Raw genomic sequence first — 16,598 nt, forward strand, 5'->3', positions numbered from 1 at the left:
CACACAGACCAATACCTACTCTTCGATTCACACCACCCACTGGAGCACAAGCTAGGGGTCATGAGAACACTGCACCACAGAGCGGAAAACATACCAGCAAGTGCCCAAGCCAGAGAGAAGGAACAGAACCACCTGAAGGGGGCACTTACAGCCTGTGGATACCCTAAATGGACTTTTGTGAAGACAGCCACAAAATCCAAGAAGAACAAAACTACAGGGGAGGAGGAAAAGAAGGTCAAACGCAACAACATTGTGATTCCATACGTGTCTGGAGTATCAGAGAAACTCAGGAGGATTTTTAACAAACATAACATCCCTGTGTTTTTTAAACCCAAGAACACACTAAGACAGATGCTGGTACACCCCAAAGACCGCACACCCAAACACAAGAAAAGCAATCTAGTGTATGCAGTCCAATGCAGTGAGGAATGCACAGACCTGTATATTGGGGAGACTAAACAACCACTACACAAACGCATGGCTCAACACAGAAGGGCCAACTCCTCAGGTCAAGACTCTGCTGTCTACTTACATCTGAAGGACAGAGGACACTCGTTTGAGGACCACCAGGTGCACATTTTAGACAGAGAAGATGGATGGTTTGAAAGAGGTGTCAAGGAAGCCATCTACACCAGGGTTGAGAAGCCGTCATTGAACAGGGGAGGGGGTCTACGCCACCACTTATCCCCCACTTACAATGCTGTCCTTTCATCACTTCCCAGGAAACTCAACAAACGTAACCTATTGGCCTCAGGTGAAGATACCAACGATGGTCGTTCAGTCTTGGCCACAGGTAGTCTTAACGACTGTAACGACTGTCGTCACAGCAACAAGGAACACTAACGAACCAGCGGTATCGATGACCCGGGATAACGACCCCACTGAGGTTAAATAGCTGAGTTTCCCTGCCAGTCAGTCAGAACTGAAGAAGTCCTTTGGATAAGGGACGAAACGTCTTCCAGTAGCTTCAACCAAGTCCAGTTGCCCTTCATTTTAACCTTCGTTGGAGATCAATCGAAACTTCTATATGGATGATCTATTAAAGAGTCTGCCCTCTGAACAGGATGCAGTCACCATGGTTAAGAACCTTATAACCATTTGCGACAGAGGAGGGTTTACCCTCACTAAATGGATTAGTAATAGTCGAGAAGTGCTTCAAGGCCTCCCAGAGGATCTTAAGTCTAAGAACCTGCATGAACTTGATCTGGATAGGGATAAGCTGCCATTGGACAGAGCTTTGGGTTTGCAGTGGTGTATCGAGATGGATACTTTTAAATTCAAGCTGAAAATCAAGCAGAAGCCAGCAACCAAGCGAGACATGCTATCCATCATTGGTTCCGTCTACGATCCATTGGGGTTTCTGGCACTTCTAATACTCCCGGCCAAGCTGCTGTTGCAGGGGTTATGCAGGGCAAAGTGTGACTGGGATGATCCAATACCTCCAGCTTTCCAGCAGAAGTGGAATAAATGGCTGATAGATCTTGAGAAAGTGGCATATTTCCGGATCCACCGATGTGTGAAGCCTGCAGGATTTGGGAGGATTGTCAGTGCCCAGTTGCATCACTTCGCCGACGCGAGCGAGAGCGGCTATGGTACGGCTACTTACCTGAGGATGCAGAACATGGATGAGAGGGTTCATGTTACATTCTTATTTGGCAAAGCCCGAGTGGCCCCCTTGAAGACTATCACCATTCCCCGTCTAGAGCTTACTGCTGCCGTTGTTGAAGTACAAGTGGACAAGATGCTTCAATCGGAGCTTCAGTTTCCACTAAAGAAGACCTGCTTTTGGACCGACAGCACATCAGTTCTTAAGTATATAAAGAATGAGGACTGAAGATTTCAAACCTTTGTAGCAAATAGAGTAACCACCATCAGGGTCAACTCGGAAATTGAGCAGTGGAGATACGTTCCCACATCCCTGAACCCTGCTGACTACGCTTCACGTGGATTGAAGGCAGAGGATCTTGTGAAGCAAAGATGGATAGAAGGCCCGGAATTTCTACAGCAACCTGAAGAAAAGTGGCCAACATTTCCGGTAGATACAAGTGTTACTGCAGAAGACCCAGAAGTAAAAAAAGGTCTGACGGTCAATGCAATACTTGTCGACACAAATGCCACATCGCATTTGATGACCCATTTCTCTGATTGGCAAAAATTTAAAGTTGCAGTGGCGTAGCTCATTAAGCTGAAAGGAACTCTGCTCAAACTGAAAGAAAAAAGAAAAAAGTTGGAGCATGCAAACATCAATGCTATTGCAACAGCAAGGTTGGATGTGCAAAAAGAGATGCAAGCTTTCTCAAAATTGCTTGGGAATCAGAAGGTAACGCTGGAAGATCTCTTGGAGGCCAAGATCTCCATAATCGCTTTTTGCCAGCAAGAGAGATTTCCCACTGAGTTTGCTGCACTAACCTCTGGCAAGTCACAAGTGCCAAGAAGTAGCAGCCTCCTCAAATTGGATCCGGTTCTAGAAGGAGGACTTCTACGAGTTGGGGGACGGCTGAAAAGGGCAGCAATCCCTGAGGACATTAAACACCCCCTCATTCTGTCAAAGGACCAACATATCACTGATCTTATCCTCCGTCATGTCCATTTACAGCTTGGACATGGAGGCAGAAATCATGTTCTTTCTGCTACAAGGAGAAAATATTGGATCACAAATGGACCTACTGCAGTGAGGAAGATTATATCAAGATGCCTTATTTGCAAGCTCTATAGTGGAAAACCTGGTGAGCAAAAAATGGCAGAACTGCCAGAAGAGAGAGTGATTCCTGATCTACCGCCGTTCACTAACGTTGGCGTAGATTACTTTGGGCCAGTTGATGTAAAAAGGGGGCGTAGCATCGTGAAAAGATATGGAGTAGTATTCACTTGCATGACAAGCAGGGCTGTGCACCTGGAAGTGGCCTATTCTCTTGACACAGACTCATGCATCAACGCGTTGCGAAGGTTCATCTGTCGAAGAGGACAAGTCTCGCACTTGAGATCTGACAATGGCACCAACTTTGTGGGTGCAGAAAGGGAGTTGCAAGAAGCCTTAGCCTCTTTGAATCATGACCGCATTGAAAGAGCCTTGTCCAAAAGGGGAGTCAAGTGGAGCTTTAATCCTCCAGCTGGGTCACATCATGGTGGTGCATGGGAGCGCATGATACGGATAATCAGGAAGATCTTGTGCTCTGTGCTCCGTCAGCAAAACTTGGATGATGAAGGGTTCCATACCGTGCTCTGTGAGGCTGAAGCTATGCTTAATGATCGCCCCATCACAAGACTGTCAGAGGATCCCAACGATCTTGAGGCATTGATGCCTAACCATCTGTTACTCCTCAAAGGAAAACCAGCTCTTCCACCTGGATTGTTCAATAAAAGGGATGTTTACGCAAGGAGAAGGTGGAAACAAACCCAGTACATTTCGGATCTCTTTTGGAAGAGGTGGATCCGTGAGTACCACTTTTACAGGAGCGTCAAAAGTGGAACCAGGAGAAGAGGAGTTTTGTTCCTGGAGACCTGGTCATGGTGGCGAACTCTACAGCACCACGTGGGTCATGGATGCTAGGAAGAGTCCTGGAAACCTTCCCTGATAAAAGAGGTCTGGTACGTGTGGTTCGTTTGAAGACCAAGACAAACATCATTGAACGACCCATAACTAAAATATGCTTGCTTAATGAAGCTAAAGAGTAATTGGTTCCCTTGGGCCATATTTCTGGTATTTATGGCTCTTTTGAATTTGGTGTAATTGCTCTGGCAGACGCAATTAGGGGCTGGAGTGTATGAGCCATTTTCATTCTGTATTATTTTATGTAATTCTTGTCTTGTGCCACTAGGGGGCTGTATGTGCTTTGCAGTTCAGCTGATCTCGAGTCATGGAGGTGTGGGTTATTTACGTAGAGGAAACCCAGACACAGGTGTTGCTGATTTGGGAAGCAAACAGTTTTTGACTGTGCTAGCGTCTAGCCTGGGGGTGAGCAAGGCACGACGGTGTTGGTTACATGTATTATGAGCAAAGATAATGCCACTGTATGAGATATGGAGGAAAATAATCTTGCTAGTTAATATAATATAATAATAATAAGTCCCCGTTTGATATTTAAGACGCTGCACGGGCACACGTCTAAACTTAATCCGCTGTATTAGCAACCAGTTACTAGACTATGTTAGGACTTAGTCAGTACACCTATAATAAAAATCTAAATTCATTCAGACTTTATTGGCATTATTAAATCGCAAAAGAAAACATAAAATATTAGAATTGTCAAACTAATCGTTTAACAGTTTTAGAATGTCATAACATTCACTATCAAAACAAACAGTGGTGAAGATAGCTTAAAGACTGGGACTTTTGAACGTGTGTGTGAATATGTATATATACATATATACACACATCCAAAAGTCCCAGTCCCACACACAGAGAAAACGTTCACTATAACATAACATCTAGCAAAACTAGCTAAACATTTTCAACCATTATCTGACCGTACTAAAAAATAGATGTAGCTAGGTAACGTTACTTGCCTGTGACACGCCACATCAGTATGATACTGACTTCCCAGGTCCACACCATTCATCTGCTTAAGTTCAATAGCACGGGGGAACGAGGTAAACGGCTTAGTTACGCAATATGACGTTGTTATAAGTCGCGCAATTACACGATGGGCATCGGCATTTAACTTCCTGACCAGCACGGTCAAGGGCCCGGTAGATGGATTTTCAGCCCTGCTTAGCTGTCATGCAGACAAGGTGCTGTCTGCTATTAGCATGACTGATCAGGGATTGTTTTTGAAAGTTGTCGGTGACTGTGTAAAAAGACCAACTTGTGTCTGCTTTTGCTGGGAACTTACGACAGACGACACAGTGCATCTGAGTTAGGGGTGCAACAATAATTGACGTAGTCGACAAACATTGATTATTAGATTCATTCATGACGTCATCGGGCCGTTTCTAAGTTTCTAAAACAACATCAGAGCTGCAGTAACACCTTCACCACCTAAAACCTCCAGAGTGTGGCAGCATTTTCTTCTTCACACAGCCAGAAATGTCGTGAACTGCAGCAAAGCTGAGCTTTCCTGGAAACACCGGAGCATCTGAAGAGGAGCCGCGTAACGTTGTGTCTCAGTGGATGATGAAGACTCGTCTCGGTAAGCTAGTTAGCAAGCTAGCTTCACGTTAAAGCCGTGTTACTTCACGTTATGAGCTGAAACATTTTCTATACAGTTGATTGATTGTTACAGTAATGGTGCTGTGAGTAGCACATAATTATGATGTACATCGGCCGTGTTCACATTCCAGATGTGCCCTGACTTTACAGTCATAAACGATGCATCGCTCATGGCGACGTTCCCAGCTGGAGAACATGCTGCTGCTGAGTGCGCATGATTAAACACAGGACAAAAAATGTATTATTGCTCCCCTCTTGTAAATTCGGCAAATGAAATGCATGACGTTATTCCTTTCTTTGTATACAGTGTCAGTTTTTCCCGGGGTGTTGCAGTACTGGCGTGAAAGCTGCTCCGTCACTAAACAGCAGATCAGCTGCTTATCAGGACATGATTTCAGTGGAACTTTCTGTTGCTGCAGCAGAAACGTTCATTAAAGATTCATTTTTGAAAGCAGTATTTATTTTATTGTCTTGACTGTTAATTAGCACATGCCTAAAACAACCTCAGGTTTAATTTGAAGGCTAATAGCTAAATGAGAGGCATTGTGTCATTTTGCGATTCATAATCCGAATAGTCGATTATTCGTTTCAACAATCGATAGATTAATCAACTATCAAAATAGTTGTTAGTTGCAGCCCTAATCTCAGTCCCATCAAAGTTGACCCAGGTAAATTCTTTTTTCCACAGAAGTAAAAAGTTTTGCTTGTTTTTGAACTCATAATTATCCTTTGCTGCTATCTTTGCTTTCGGCATCTCCCGCCAGTTGTTGAAAGCTGCTAGCCCGATCCGTTCTGCACATGCGCAGAAGTGGTCCTGTCTGTTAAAGAAGGTTACCTCAAATGTGGCTGTTCACAATGCTCCAATTAAATCTTAAGAGAAATAACATTTGACAACCATTCGTCACGTAACTACAACTCTGGATTGAGAGCTGCAAAACAACTGCAGGTTGTTGAGTTTCTAATGCGATTTTTTGTTGTTTTTTAAATACTAATGTTTTTGCACTGACCTGATCGGGCCAGTGAGTTGCTTGTTCAACTGTCCCGACATTACTTTTTACTGGCCCTGGGCCATCGGGCCACCGTTATTGTTGAGCCCTGGGAGGAAAATGTGGCTGATGAAGACCTTGTGGTGAAAAAGAACGGCACTTCAGCTGGAATTAATTTGGATTCAGGAGAGATGACGTGTTACAAACACAGGTACTGTGTTAAACATGCCGAGTGGTGGCAACTTCAAGAGGAAACACAACCAACCTCCATCACCACACAATCATAATACAATACAATCATAAAGACCTACATGAACAGTTAAAAACCATAGACTGTATTTAAAAATGGACGTAGCGTCCGTGACGTCACCCATTGTTTCTGAAGAGCCGTTTTGAAGCTCAAAATTAGTGGAGCTGACCAGCGCCATCTTGGCAGCGCGTCACTGCGCGTCACTCCTGGATAACCAAAAAAGGGCAAAAAGGCGGGTCGGAGGTGGAGCTGAGGTGACGTGTTGCTGAAACCACTCCCGCCTAGCTCGACGTGACCGAGTTAGCTCATGCTAAGGAGCTAATGCTCCATGCTACTCTGCGGTGTTGTACGGTGGAGGTTGGAACCTGCGGCCGTGTTGTTACCAGTTTACCGACATTACCAGCTACAGTAAAGGTAAGACACCGGAAAATATTAAAATAACTCACATTATACTTCACAAGGTTTTAAATGCTTTTAATATAAAAATGTGGTAAAGTTAACGTTATTTTGCAACACTAAAGTTAGATTTTGTTGAGACTAACGTTAACAGTTAACTATGAATCAGTTATTAATTACCTTAAGTTTACTTAATGTTAACTTACAGCTCAAAAGAACAATTTCAAGCAAATCGGACCGAGCGCTAGCAGTGGCAGCGGCTAATGGCGCCTGTCAATCAGAGCGGCCACGCCCCTAATAATGCAGAACTTTAAGGCTTAATATCATTTAAACAGGTGAGTTATAAAAAAATTCACCCCCCTCACAGTTGCCACAAAGGGCAAAATTAGCAATTTGCACTAAAACCAACAGGCTGTAAACATGTTTTATTCTGCTGTAAAGTTGGACATTTTAACATCGGGGTCAATGGAGATTGACTCCCTTCTGCAGCCAGCCTTAAGTGGCCACTCGATGAATTGCAGTTTCAGATACTTCCGCATTGGTATCGGAATTGAGAGCCGGAGGTTGCCGCTTGTTAAAAACTAGCCAAACAACAAAACCACAAACATCGAGTAGTAGCAAATCTAAAACTTTGCCACCACTACAACAACAGTCAATTTCTCAGAGTTTTGCGAGTGTGACTCCTTATGACAAAACATCCAAACTCCACAGAGAAATCACAGAGGCCATAACTCGTTATTTGGCGAAGGACATGCTGCCTATAAACACTGTGACAAAAGACGATTTTGTGAGCCTGACAACCAAATTGGACTGAAGATACCAGATTCCACCACAGATTTATTTTTCGCAAGTGGCCATTCCAAAAATGTACGACGCATGCAGTGAGACCGTGGAATCGGAAGTGAGCGAAGTTGAACAATACGCTTGTACCTCAGATCTTTGGTCCAGTTGAACAACAGAGCCCTACATCAGCCTCACTGTGCACATTCTGGATCAAGACTTTGAACTGAAAACGCAATGTCTACAGACAACCTACTTCCCCGGACAACACACCGGAGAAAACATTGCGTGCGGACTATGTGATGCTTTGGCCAGCTGGCATTTGCGGGAAGAGCAGTTGGTTTGCATCACCACCTACAATGGGCCAAACATTGTGAAAGCCACAGAACTCAACCACTGGGTCAGACTTCAGTGCTTTGGCAACTGTCTGAATATTATTAAGTTGAAATAGACAACTGCAACAGGCACTGACCAAACAGAAACAGACTTTATTCTTTCAAACTGTTAATCATGCCAAAGTGGTTTGGGACTACATGGTAAAACCTAAAGGTATTCTGGGAGGTCATTTAAACATGTTAAAGAACTTTAAGCACAAGGACGAGGTGCTTGTTTTCGGAGATTTTAATATAAATTGGCTAGACAAACACTATAGGAAAAAATTTTTAAATCTTGCATCCAAACATGACGTCATTCAAATGATCGAAGCCCCTACACGTATCACCAGGAATACTCAAACACTAATAGATTTAATTTTCGCGAACAAACCTGACAGAATCATAAAAACATATAATTTAGTCACTGGTCTATCGGACCATAATATGATTTTAATTGCAAGAAAACTGACAAAGAAAAGAATGACTAGGTTTTTAAATCCAAATCAGAATTCATTTAAACTTGTAATACCTTGTAAAAAGCTGACTGAATTTGAGAATGAGTTAAAGGGTGTTAACTGGGATGAGCTCCAACAATATGATCAAGTAAACGACTACTGTAATAAGCTTATGTCCACTATTGAGAGTACTGTTGATAAATACATTAAAAAGCGAAAAAAAATCCAGAGAAAATTTCAGCTATCATGGATGAACAATAATATTAGAAAACTGATGAAAAGGAGAGATCTTTTATCAAGACCCGAAGGGACACTGATTTTAAATTATTTAAAGGCTTGCGTAACCAAGTTGTTAAAGAACTTAGAATGTCCAAATCAAATCATTATATTCAAGCTCTATCAGAGGCTAAAGGAAATGGCAAATCAATTTGGAGGCAATTGAACAGCCTATCAAATCCAAAGGGTAATGCCACCTAAAACAAATATGAACTTAAAATGGGTGAACACATCATCACTGATTGTGCACAAGTTGCTAATGAATTCAACAACTTTTTCATACAGTCTGTTAACAACCTTGCATCAAGCTTTCCATGCTGGAACGATATAGGCTTAACAACAGTATACCTGCCTGAAGATCAAGAGAATTCATTTCAACTTAGGGAGGTCGGTCAGACAGCTGTTTTGAAAGCTATACAGGACCTAAACACCACCTTTTCAAAAGATATTTTTAATTTAGATACAGCTTTTCTTAAAAAATATAGTATAGTATTCTGGTCCAGCCCCTCACTAATCTTGTTAATATTTCCATTAAATCTGGGCAATTCCTAGACGGGTGGAAAAATGCTCTAGTAATACCGATTTATAAATCAGGAGATGACAAAATGTCTTTTTCCAGACCTATCAGTCTTCTACCAGTTTTGTCTAAACTTTTAGAGAAGATTGTCTCAGAACAACTCATGTACTTGAAAACCAGTATCTGAGTCCTCTGCAATTTGGATTCAGGCACAACTATTCTACAGAATCCGCTACTTGTTTATTAATTGAAAATATCAAACAATCACTTGACAAGGAAAATGTAGTTGGTGCAGTATTCCTAGATTTAAAAATGGCATTTGACACAGTAAATCATAACACTTTAATTTCAAAACTAGTTAAGTTTAATTTATCCAAACAGTCAATGTCCTGGTTCGAATCATATTTAAAAGGCCGTGAACAGTGTGTTGTGATCAATAATGTGAGATCCGCTTGTCTTAAAATCAAAACAGGGATTCCCCAGGGCACGGTCTTGGGACCCATACTCTTCAGTCTCTACATCAACGACTTGCCAGATGTGGTATGCCCAGATATAGGTCTACAGATGTATGCAGATGACACAGTGGTGTATGCATCTGGTAATACCTGTATATAAAGTGGTCTTCAAATGCTTAAATGACCAGATCCATCACCCGATCAGTGTCAAAAGGCAATTGTTGCCCAATCTGTATATATTTTATCATTTTTTATTTTCTTCCATTTTACTTAATTTTTATTTTTATTTTTTTTGTTTTGTTAAACTGTATTTTTTATTCAAAAAGCCCTACTAGGGACAAGTGTCGTAAATTAGCTTTAGCTAAAAACACTATGATATAATGATAATAATAATAATGATGACCCAGGAACACAAGAACTTCTGGACATCGCATCCTTCATGGACCCCAGGTTCAAGGTGATGTAGGCTCACCTACATCAGCAGTGAAAAAGTTCAGGACATCAAGAGCAGGATCATGTCAGAAATGAAAGACTCAGCACAGAAGGAGGGGACACCTTCTGAGAACAGAGGTCCAGACCATGGAGCCACCCAGCGAAAAAAAGACAAAGCGATCATTTGGCAGTTTGCTCAAAATAAATCCAAGCCCCACTCCAACAGCATCTTTCATGCTCATCCTCATCATTCGTGATAAGGACTCACTAATTGGTGGTTGAACTGTGGGTTTTGTATTGAGCGCTTACTGTATAATACACTGTGGTGAACTTAGTTTTTCTTGTGGTCTGTAGGTAAGCCGACCTGATGATACTATATCATTATTTGATGCAATGACTTGACTCAAATTATTTTTCTCATTAGTAAAATTTGATGCTTTGATTCTCCACCATTGCTCATAATAATAATTCATGCATCACCCAGTTTCATCATAACACAGGCCTGATCCACAAGAAAGTACAGTGTATGTTTAATCTATCTAATATTGTGTTGGTCAAACTATACTCTGATTTACTGTTTGTCCATTTTGAATAATACAGAAGGTAAAGAGCTTAAAAATCGCAATACTGGGGGGGAAAAAAAAATCGCAATTAGATTATTTTCCAAAATCATTCAGCCCTAGTTCACCCTCAGAGGTTTTTCAGCACTTCAGGGAATGTGGTAACAAGTCTACGTACATGTTTCAAACCTAGCAAAGTTAACATTTCTTGGCCAAGAACTTGCCCTAAGGGACAGATATTTTTTTGCTGGTTTTATGAGCCCTTAAGGATTGTAATGAGAGCCATTACAGTTATTTTAATTTATTTAATTTTAATTTATTTATTTATAGTTATGTATTTAATTATAAAAGTTGTTTTCCCCACATATGTTTTCAATCAATTCAAAGAGAGATGTTTTTGTTTTGTTTACATGAAAATACTTTAAAAGGAGCACAAAGTGAGTGTCAGAACTCAAAAGAACTCAGAACTCAAATCCATTTTTCACATGTGGCCCTAATCTTCTTCCATTACAAATGTATCAAAAACAACTTATTTTCCTTTTCCACAACTCACAGTGACTACTAAACTATTTCACTCTCCCTCTCCCATTCAAATACAAGAACACCTTCCAAGTTGTCATCCTTCCTCTGATTAAACTGTGTGGATGACCTAATTAGGATGAGGAGTGATGTCATACAATTTTTCATTATTTTTTAATTAGCATTAATTAGCATAGCCCTGATAGATCTGAACGCCATATAAAAAAGCTTTTCTTGTAATCTTGCTGACATACTTGACAAAGCATGAATTAATATTTTTAACTCATTGGCATCATGGTGTAGTTATTTGTAATGGATGGTTGTGTTTATTCACATTGTCGCGTTGTGTGTGAAGACTTGTGCAAGTAATCCAGCGGTCAAACTGCAAGTTTAAAATTCGCACTGTGTGTGAAACCAGCATAAGGCTTTTAAGAGACCCGGGGATCAACAGACAAGCCCTACACCACACCATCAAGGCAACATTGGGGGTAGCAAAGCAGAGTAGCAAGTGGGTTTGCCCAAAGAGACAAATATACTCTATACAACAGACACTATTTATCTGCTCACTATTTAGAAGTTATAAGCCAAACCTTTGTGTGGCTGGGTCACCAGTCTCTGTGGCGCAATCGGTTAGCGCGTTCGGCTGTTAACCGAAAGGTTGGTGGTTCGAGCCCACCCAGGGACGTAGCTTTTCTTTCAACCTCAACACTAAGCCAGAACGAAAACAGACTAGACATGAAACAACCACTGGGTAAACAATAGGAACAACGGGGGAGGGAAAGAGGCAGAAAGAAGAGGGTTTCGTAACAGCTTTGTCAGAACAACGACAGTCTCTGCACTTTGAATCTTTGCTCATAAATTTAAAATATATCACTGTCAATGGACTACTTAATAAATATAGTACTAAAAATAATAGGTACTGGCATTGTTTTTTAAGAACAATCACAAAGCAATTTCAAACTGCATTATTTGAATTTGAATTTACAACATAGGTTGGGACTCATTCTTTTATATTTAGTGAAACAACGTCTTATTGCTTGTAAAAATCAAAGCATGTTTCAACATAAGTAAAGTACAAGGACTCTCATGTTAGGCTACAGTGGACTAGGAGGAAAAGCTTCTCGTCCCTGGGTGGGCTCGAACCACCAACCTTTCGGTTAACAGCCGAACGCGCTAACCGATTGCGCCACAGAGACCATGTAGTCACCCACACTGGACTTCTGATTCATGGGGGATGGAGCACAAACAGGGGGAGCCACGCAGGCTTCTCACTATCACAGAAAGAGGTGTGGGGGGAGGGGAGCTACGCAGCCCGGCTAGCTCAGTCGGTAGAGCATGAGACTCTTAATCTCAGGGTCGTGGGTTCGAGCCCCACGTTGGGCGTCGCATTTTAATTATCCTGTCCTTGGTCATGACATTTATCCAAGTGTCCTGCACTAGCACCTGCTAAAGGCCCATTTATACTCCTGCGTAGGGTCTACATGTGTACCTACACTGTAGGCTACGCACGTAGCCATGCATTTATACTTGTGCGTAGGTCTGTCTGTCATTCTGCGATTACACCCCCAAATGCTAGTCGGCAGCAGCGATACAACAGTGATGACTTTTGGCGGCCGAGCAGGCTAACTTCCGGTTTCGCTCACCGCTGCCGTTTTGGCCGCTAGTAAAAGTTACTTTAAAGCGCGGGGTAGTTCTGGTCAGCTTTGGAGGCACTGCGAGGCTACCCAGAGCTTACGGTCCGCGTTGACTCGATGTGCAGTTACATTTTGAAGGAGGTGCAAGTCAGGCGACGGCGTAGCCTCTGCGTAGCCCCGTAGCCTACACCGTCGATTTGACGCAGAAGTATAAATTGCACTTTAGAAGTCAGCTAGTTGCATTCAGCTTTTCCACTGAAAAATGATTTAGTTAAAATTCCCTAGATTGTGGAATCTAACAATTATGCAATTGATTGAAGTGTAACAGTGCCTTGACAACTGCAGTCTAAAAGGGATGCGCCCAACGTGGGGCTCGAACCCACGACCCTGAGATTAAGAGTCTCATGCTCTACCGACTGAGCTAGCCGGGCTGGTGTGCAACATTGGCAGTAGGGTTGGGATTGTGTAAATCTGGCCCACATGTCCACTATGTTCTCTGTAGCTCCGGACGGATTTCGCTTAAGAAAGGATATTCCAAAGGCAATGTCTTGTATTTTGTATAACTGTATTACTTCTTTTTCACTTGGTCTTTGACTCATGGTCATGGAATTTGTGCCATTTCCAGAGGTTGCGCCACAGAGAGCACATGATTAGACTTGTCGTGAGTGTTCAAGGCCCACAGGGTCTCTGTGGCGCAATCGGTTAGCGCGTTCGGCTGTTAACCGAAAGGTTGGTGGTTCGAGCCCACCCAGGGACGTAGCTTTTCTTTCACGCTCAACACAAAACCAGAAAGAAGACTGACTACACCTAAAACTGTCATTGTGTGGACAGTGGGGGAAGGGAAAAGGATGGGACAACCCATGTATGCTTTCACAACAGAAGACCTTCAGTCCCTGCAGTTTTAATCTTTGCTCTTACAAGCTTTGAAATATTATCATAATTATCATAGAATGTGATTGTTGTTGATGCATTTGTTTTAGAAATTCACAAACAATTGAATTTAGAAAAGGATAGCGCCCAACGTGGGGCTCGAACCCACGACCCTGAGATTAAGAGTCTCATGCTCTACCGACTGAGCTAGCCGGGCTGCCAATGAAAACTTTGGGGGTTGGGCTTAAATGGGCCCCTTTGCAGGTCCTTAAATTTGGACGGGGACTGCATAAATTTCAGCCTTTCCATTATTAAACCAATTAACTGTAACTTTAAAGCTACAATAGACTTTTTTGTCATGCATACATTGAGTCTTGGTCATGGTGTAATACAGTTTAGTGAGGTCAAATGTGATCTTGTGTGAGTTGAGTATCACTATTCAGCAAATGCTCAGAAAAAATGTGCATGCATGGCTATTGTTGTTCAGAAATAAGGTACTTTGGTTATTTATTTTATGAGAATTATATTTATTTTTATGTAATGTTTGAATGTATTATGCTATTTTGTTCTGTCCCTTGAGAAGCCACATAGCACATACATGCATGAGTGACCCTGCGAGTGCTTTCTTTCTTTACAATTGCAGTTATGTGGCTTTAAGCATGGCTTTTTTGTGACCAATTATGTGCGAGTTGTGTTCTCTGTATAGCGAAAGTTTTGGTTTGATGGCTGGGAATGGTCTGTTTAGATTTTAAATGTTTGGGCTTGGTGAGATTAATGTATAAAATTATTAAATTTCATCAATACAACTTTGTGAGGAAGTGATGTGATGCATGAAGAATCACTAAAAACATGACTTTCACTAGTCAAACGTACGCTGTGAATGGTTTTTTTGTCAACTAATTAGCCTCAGACACCCACTTAGTAACTTAGCTCTCTGAGTAATTGATTAAATAAGCATACAGTAGAAAGAGAGTATTAGAAATATTTACATATCATCAACTTTGCTGCCATATGTACCAAATAACAAAAAATTGTGCCCCATTAAATAACGCTAAGAAAATGTTTCCGCCATGTCAAAAACCCCCCACTTTCGATAAAAAGTATACACTATTTTGTTGTAAAAGAAAGAGAAAGTCGTCTATTCCTCAACTACAGCGCAATACGATGTGCGCCATCGACCACGAGACGACCTGAACTTGCGTTAGTTTCTACTGTTACTGACTCTGCCTCCATTTTCTCAATATTTCCCAATTAGTTCTTTACACAGCATGTTTCAAACAAACTAAGCATACAAAATACCAACGTAGGCGGTTAAACTCTTGAGTATTAACTAAAGTTACAACCTAAGCCCTTAAAGTCGAGACAAGCTAATTAATGGTGAAGTTTTAAGCTAACGTCCCCATGTGCGCAGATCGCAGATGTCAAAGTTAGCATACAGAACTCCACAGTTACAGGTTACGCGGTAATTACTCCTACATTACCATGAGTATTTTACCCAACAAACACGTATCATTTAGTGTTACTGTTTAATCGTAACCAATCATTCAAATTTAGTTTGATAATAATCAGATTCTTACCGTGAAGACGTGTTGGACGTTAGCGAGCTGACATCTCAAACCTAGCTTGATGGGCGTTGGTGCTGCCTGCTGGGCCTCAAAAAACTAAAATAGAGACGTGTAAAAATGTATTTTACGAGCCGAAAACTTACCCGATAGATACACTTAACCTTCATGAATAAACAAAGCAACGTTATAACAAAGTTTAACTGTGCGACACAGCCTGATAGGAGATGCTCGGTTACCTTCACGTTTTTTTGCTCCATCCGGGAGAGCTGGACTGCAAGTCGAGGAGCTGCTGGGTAAAAAAAAAACATCTAACGCACATGACGTAACTTTCGATAAATAAATAAAATGTAGCTGTACATGAAGATGTTATCTGCTCTTCCTTTACAAAGAAATTTTCTCACAATTTCTATGTATTATTTTTGTATTAAATGTGTGAGCACACCTGTAATTCAGAGATAACTTTGTGACGACCCTTCAACAATTATCTGTGAATCAGCAATTGGTAATCGATACGTAATATGCCAAAAAAAACGTATGTAGGCCAAATTCATCAGGCAGACTGGCCCCTCTTAGAAATAATCAGTACATACATAGGCTACATGAATAACAAGTATTATTATCATGTTGCTGTCATGTGTTTGTAGGAGGTTTAGATTAGATTTGATGAACTTTAGTGTCTCCAAGGAGAACGTTTGATTGGGCCCATTGTGCACATTTCAGCTTCGCGGACAAGAAAATACATTCACAGATAAAACCACGCGTCAGCCCAGATAGGTGCTAACCAAAGCAAATACAGCAGTAAATAATACCAGAGAAAGAAAATGTGTAACAGTCGACCATGAATGTTAAAAAATTCAATGCTACAAATAAGTAAGATCATGTATAAATACGCACGTTTCCGTTATAAATTAAAACAGCTGTTAACAGTAAGTAAGCTAAAGTATTTTTAAAAACTGCAGTCATCCAAGAGTTAGATAGCGTTGTTGTAGATAGCATCTACTGATCATGTTAATCGACAAATTAACTTCTATGCTGTCAGATAAATGCAGTGGGCTAAAAGTACAATGTTTCCCTCTGAAGTAGCGCACAAGTATAAAGTATCAGAAAGTGAAAATATTCAAGCTAAGTAAGTACAGTAGACTACTACAGTATATGTTTTAGTTACATTGCACCATTTGGGTGTTTTATCACAAAAGGAAGAGAAATTAAATAAGTACAACAGAAAAAAAAAAAACACCACAGAGTCAAATGTATGTAGCCTCTGTCTGAAGAAAGTTTGGCCTCATAACCAGGACAGGGTTTAAATACAAACAGTGCTTCGAAGCCTGAGTGATCGATCACAGTCACGATCAGAAATTCTTTATTGATCCCCGAGGGTTT

General features: G+C 41.3%; 6 non-coding genes across 6 annotated transcripts; 3 read left to right on the plus strand and 3 right to left on the minus strand.

The window, feature by feature from the left end:
* Positions 1-11,760: 11,760 nt before the first annotated feature.
* trnan-guu lies at positions 11,761-11,834 on the plus strand. Its single transcript has one exon. It is a non-coding gene; the product is annotated as a tRNA-Asn (tRNA).
* A 437-nt stretch (positions 11,835-12,271) lies between these two features.
* On the minus strand, positions 12,272-12,345 carry trnan-guu. The gene has a single exon. It is a non-coding gene; the product is annotated as a tRNA-Asn (tRNA).
* A 114-nt stretch (positions 12,346-12,459) lies between these two features.
* trnak-cuu lies at positions 12,460-12,532 on the plus strand. Its single transcript has one exon. It is a non-coding gene; the product is annotated as a tRNA-Lys (tRNA).
* A 609-nt stretch (positions 12,533-13,141) lies between these two features.
* trnak-cuu lies at positions 13,142-13,214 on the minus strand. The gene has a single exon. It is a non-coding gene; the product is annotated as a tRNA-Lys (tRNA).
* A 252-nt stretch (positions 13,215-13,466) lies between these two features.
* trnan-guu lies at positions 13,467-13,540 on the plus strand. Its single transcript has one exon. It is a non-coding gene; the product is annotated as a tRNA-Asn (tRNA).
* Positions 13,541-13,797: 257 nt separating this feature from the next.
* On the minus strand, positions 13,798-13,870 carry trnak-cuu. The gene has a single exon. It is a non-coding gene; the product is annotated as a tRNA-Lys (tRNA).
* Between the last annotated feature and the right edge of the window lie 2,728 nt (positions 13,871-16,598).

The sequence above is a fragment of the Micropterus salmoides genome, unplaced genomic scaffold (assembly GCF_014851395.1).
Source record: "Micropterus salmoides isolate LMB-PRFRI ecotype aquatic unplaced genomic scaffold, ASM1485139v1 Ms_hic_scaffold_2, whole genome shotgun sequence".
NCBI lineage: Eukaryota > Metazoa > Chordata > Actinopteri > Centrarchiformes > Centrarchidae > Micropterus > Micropterus salmoides.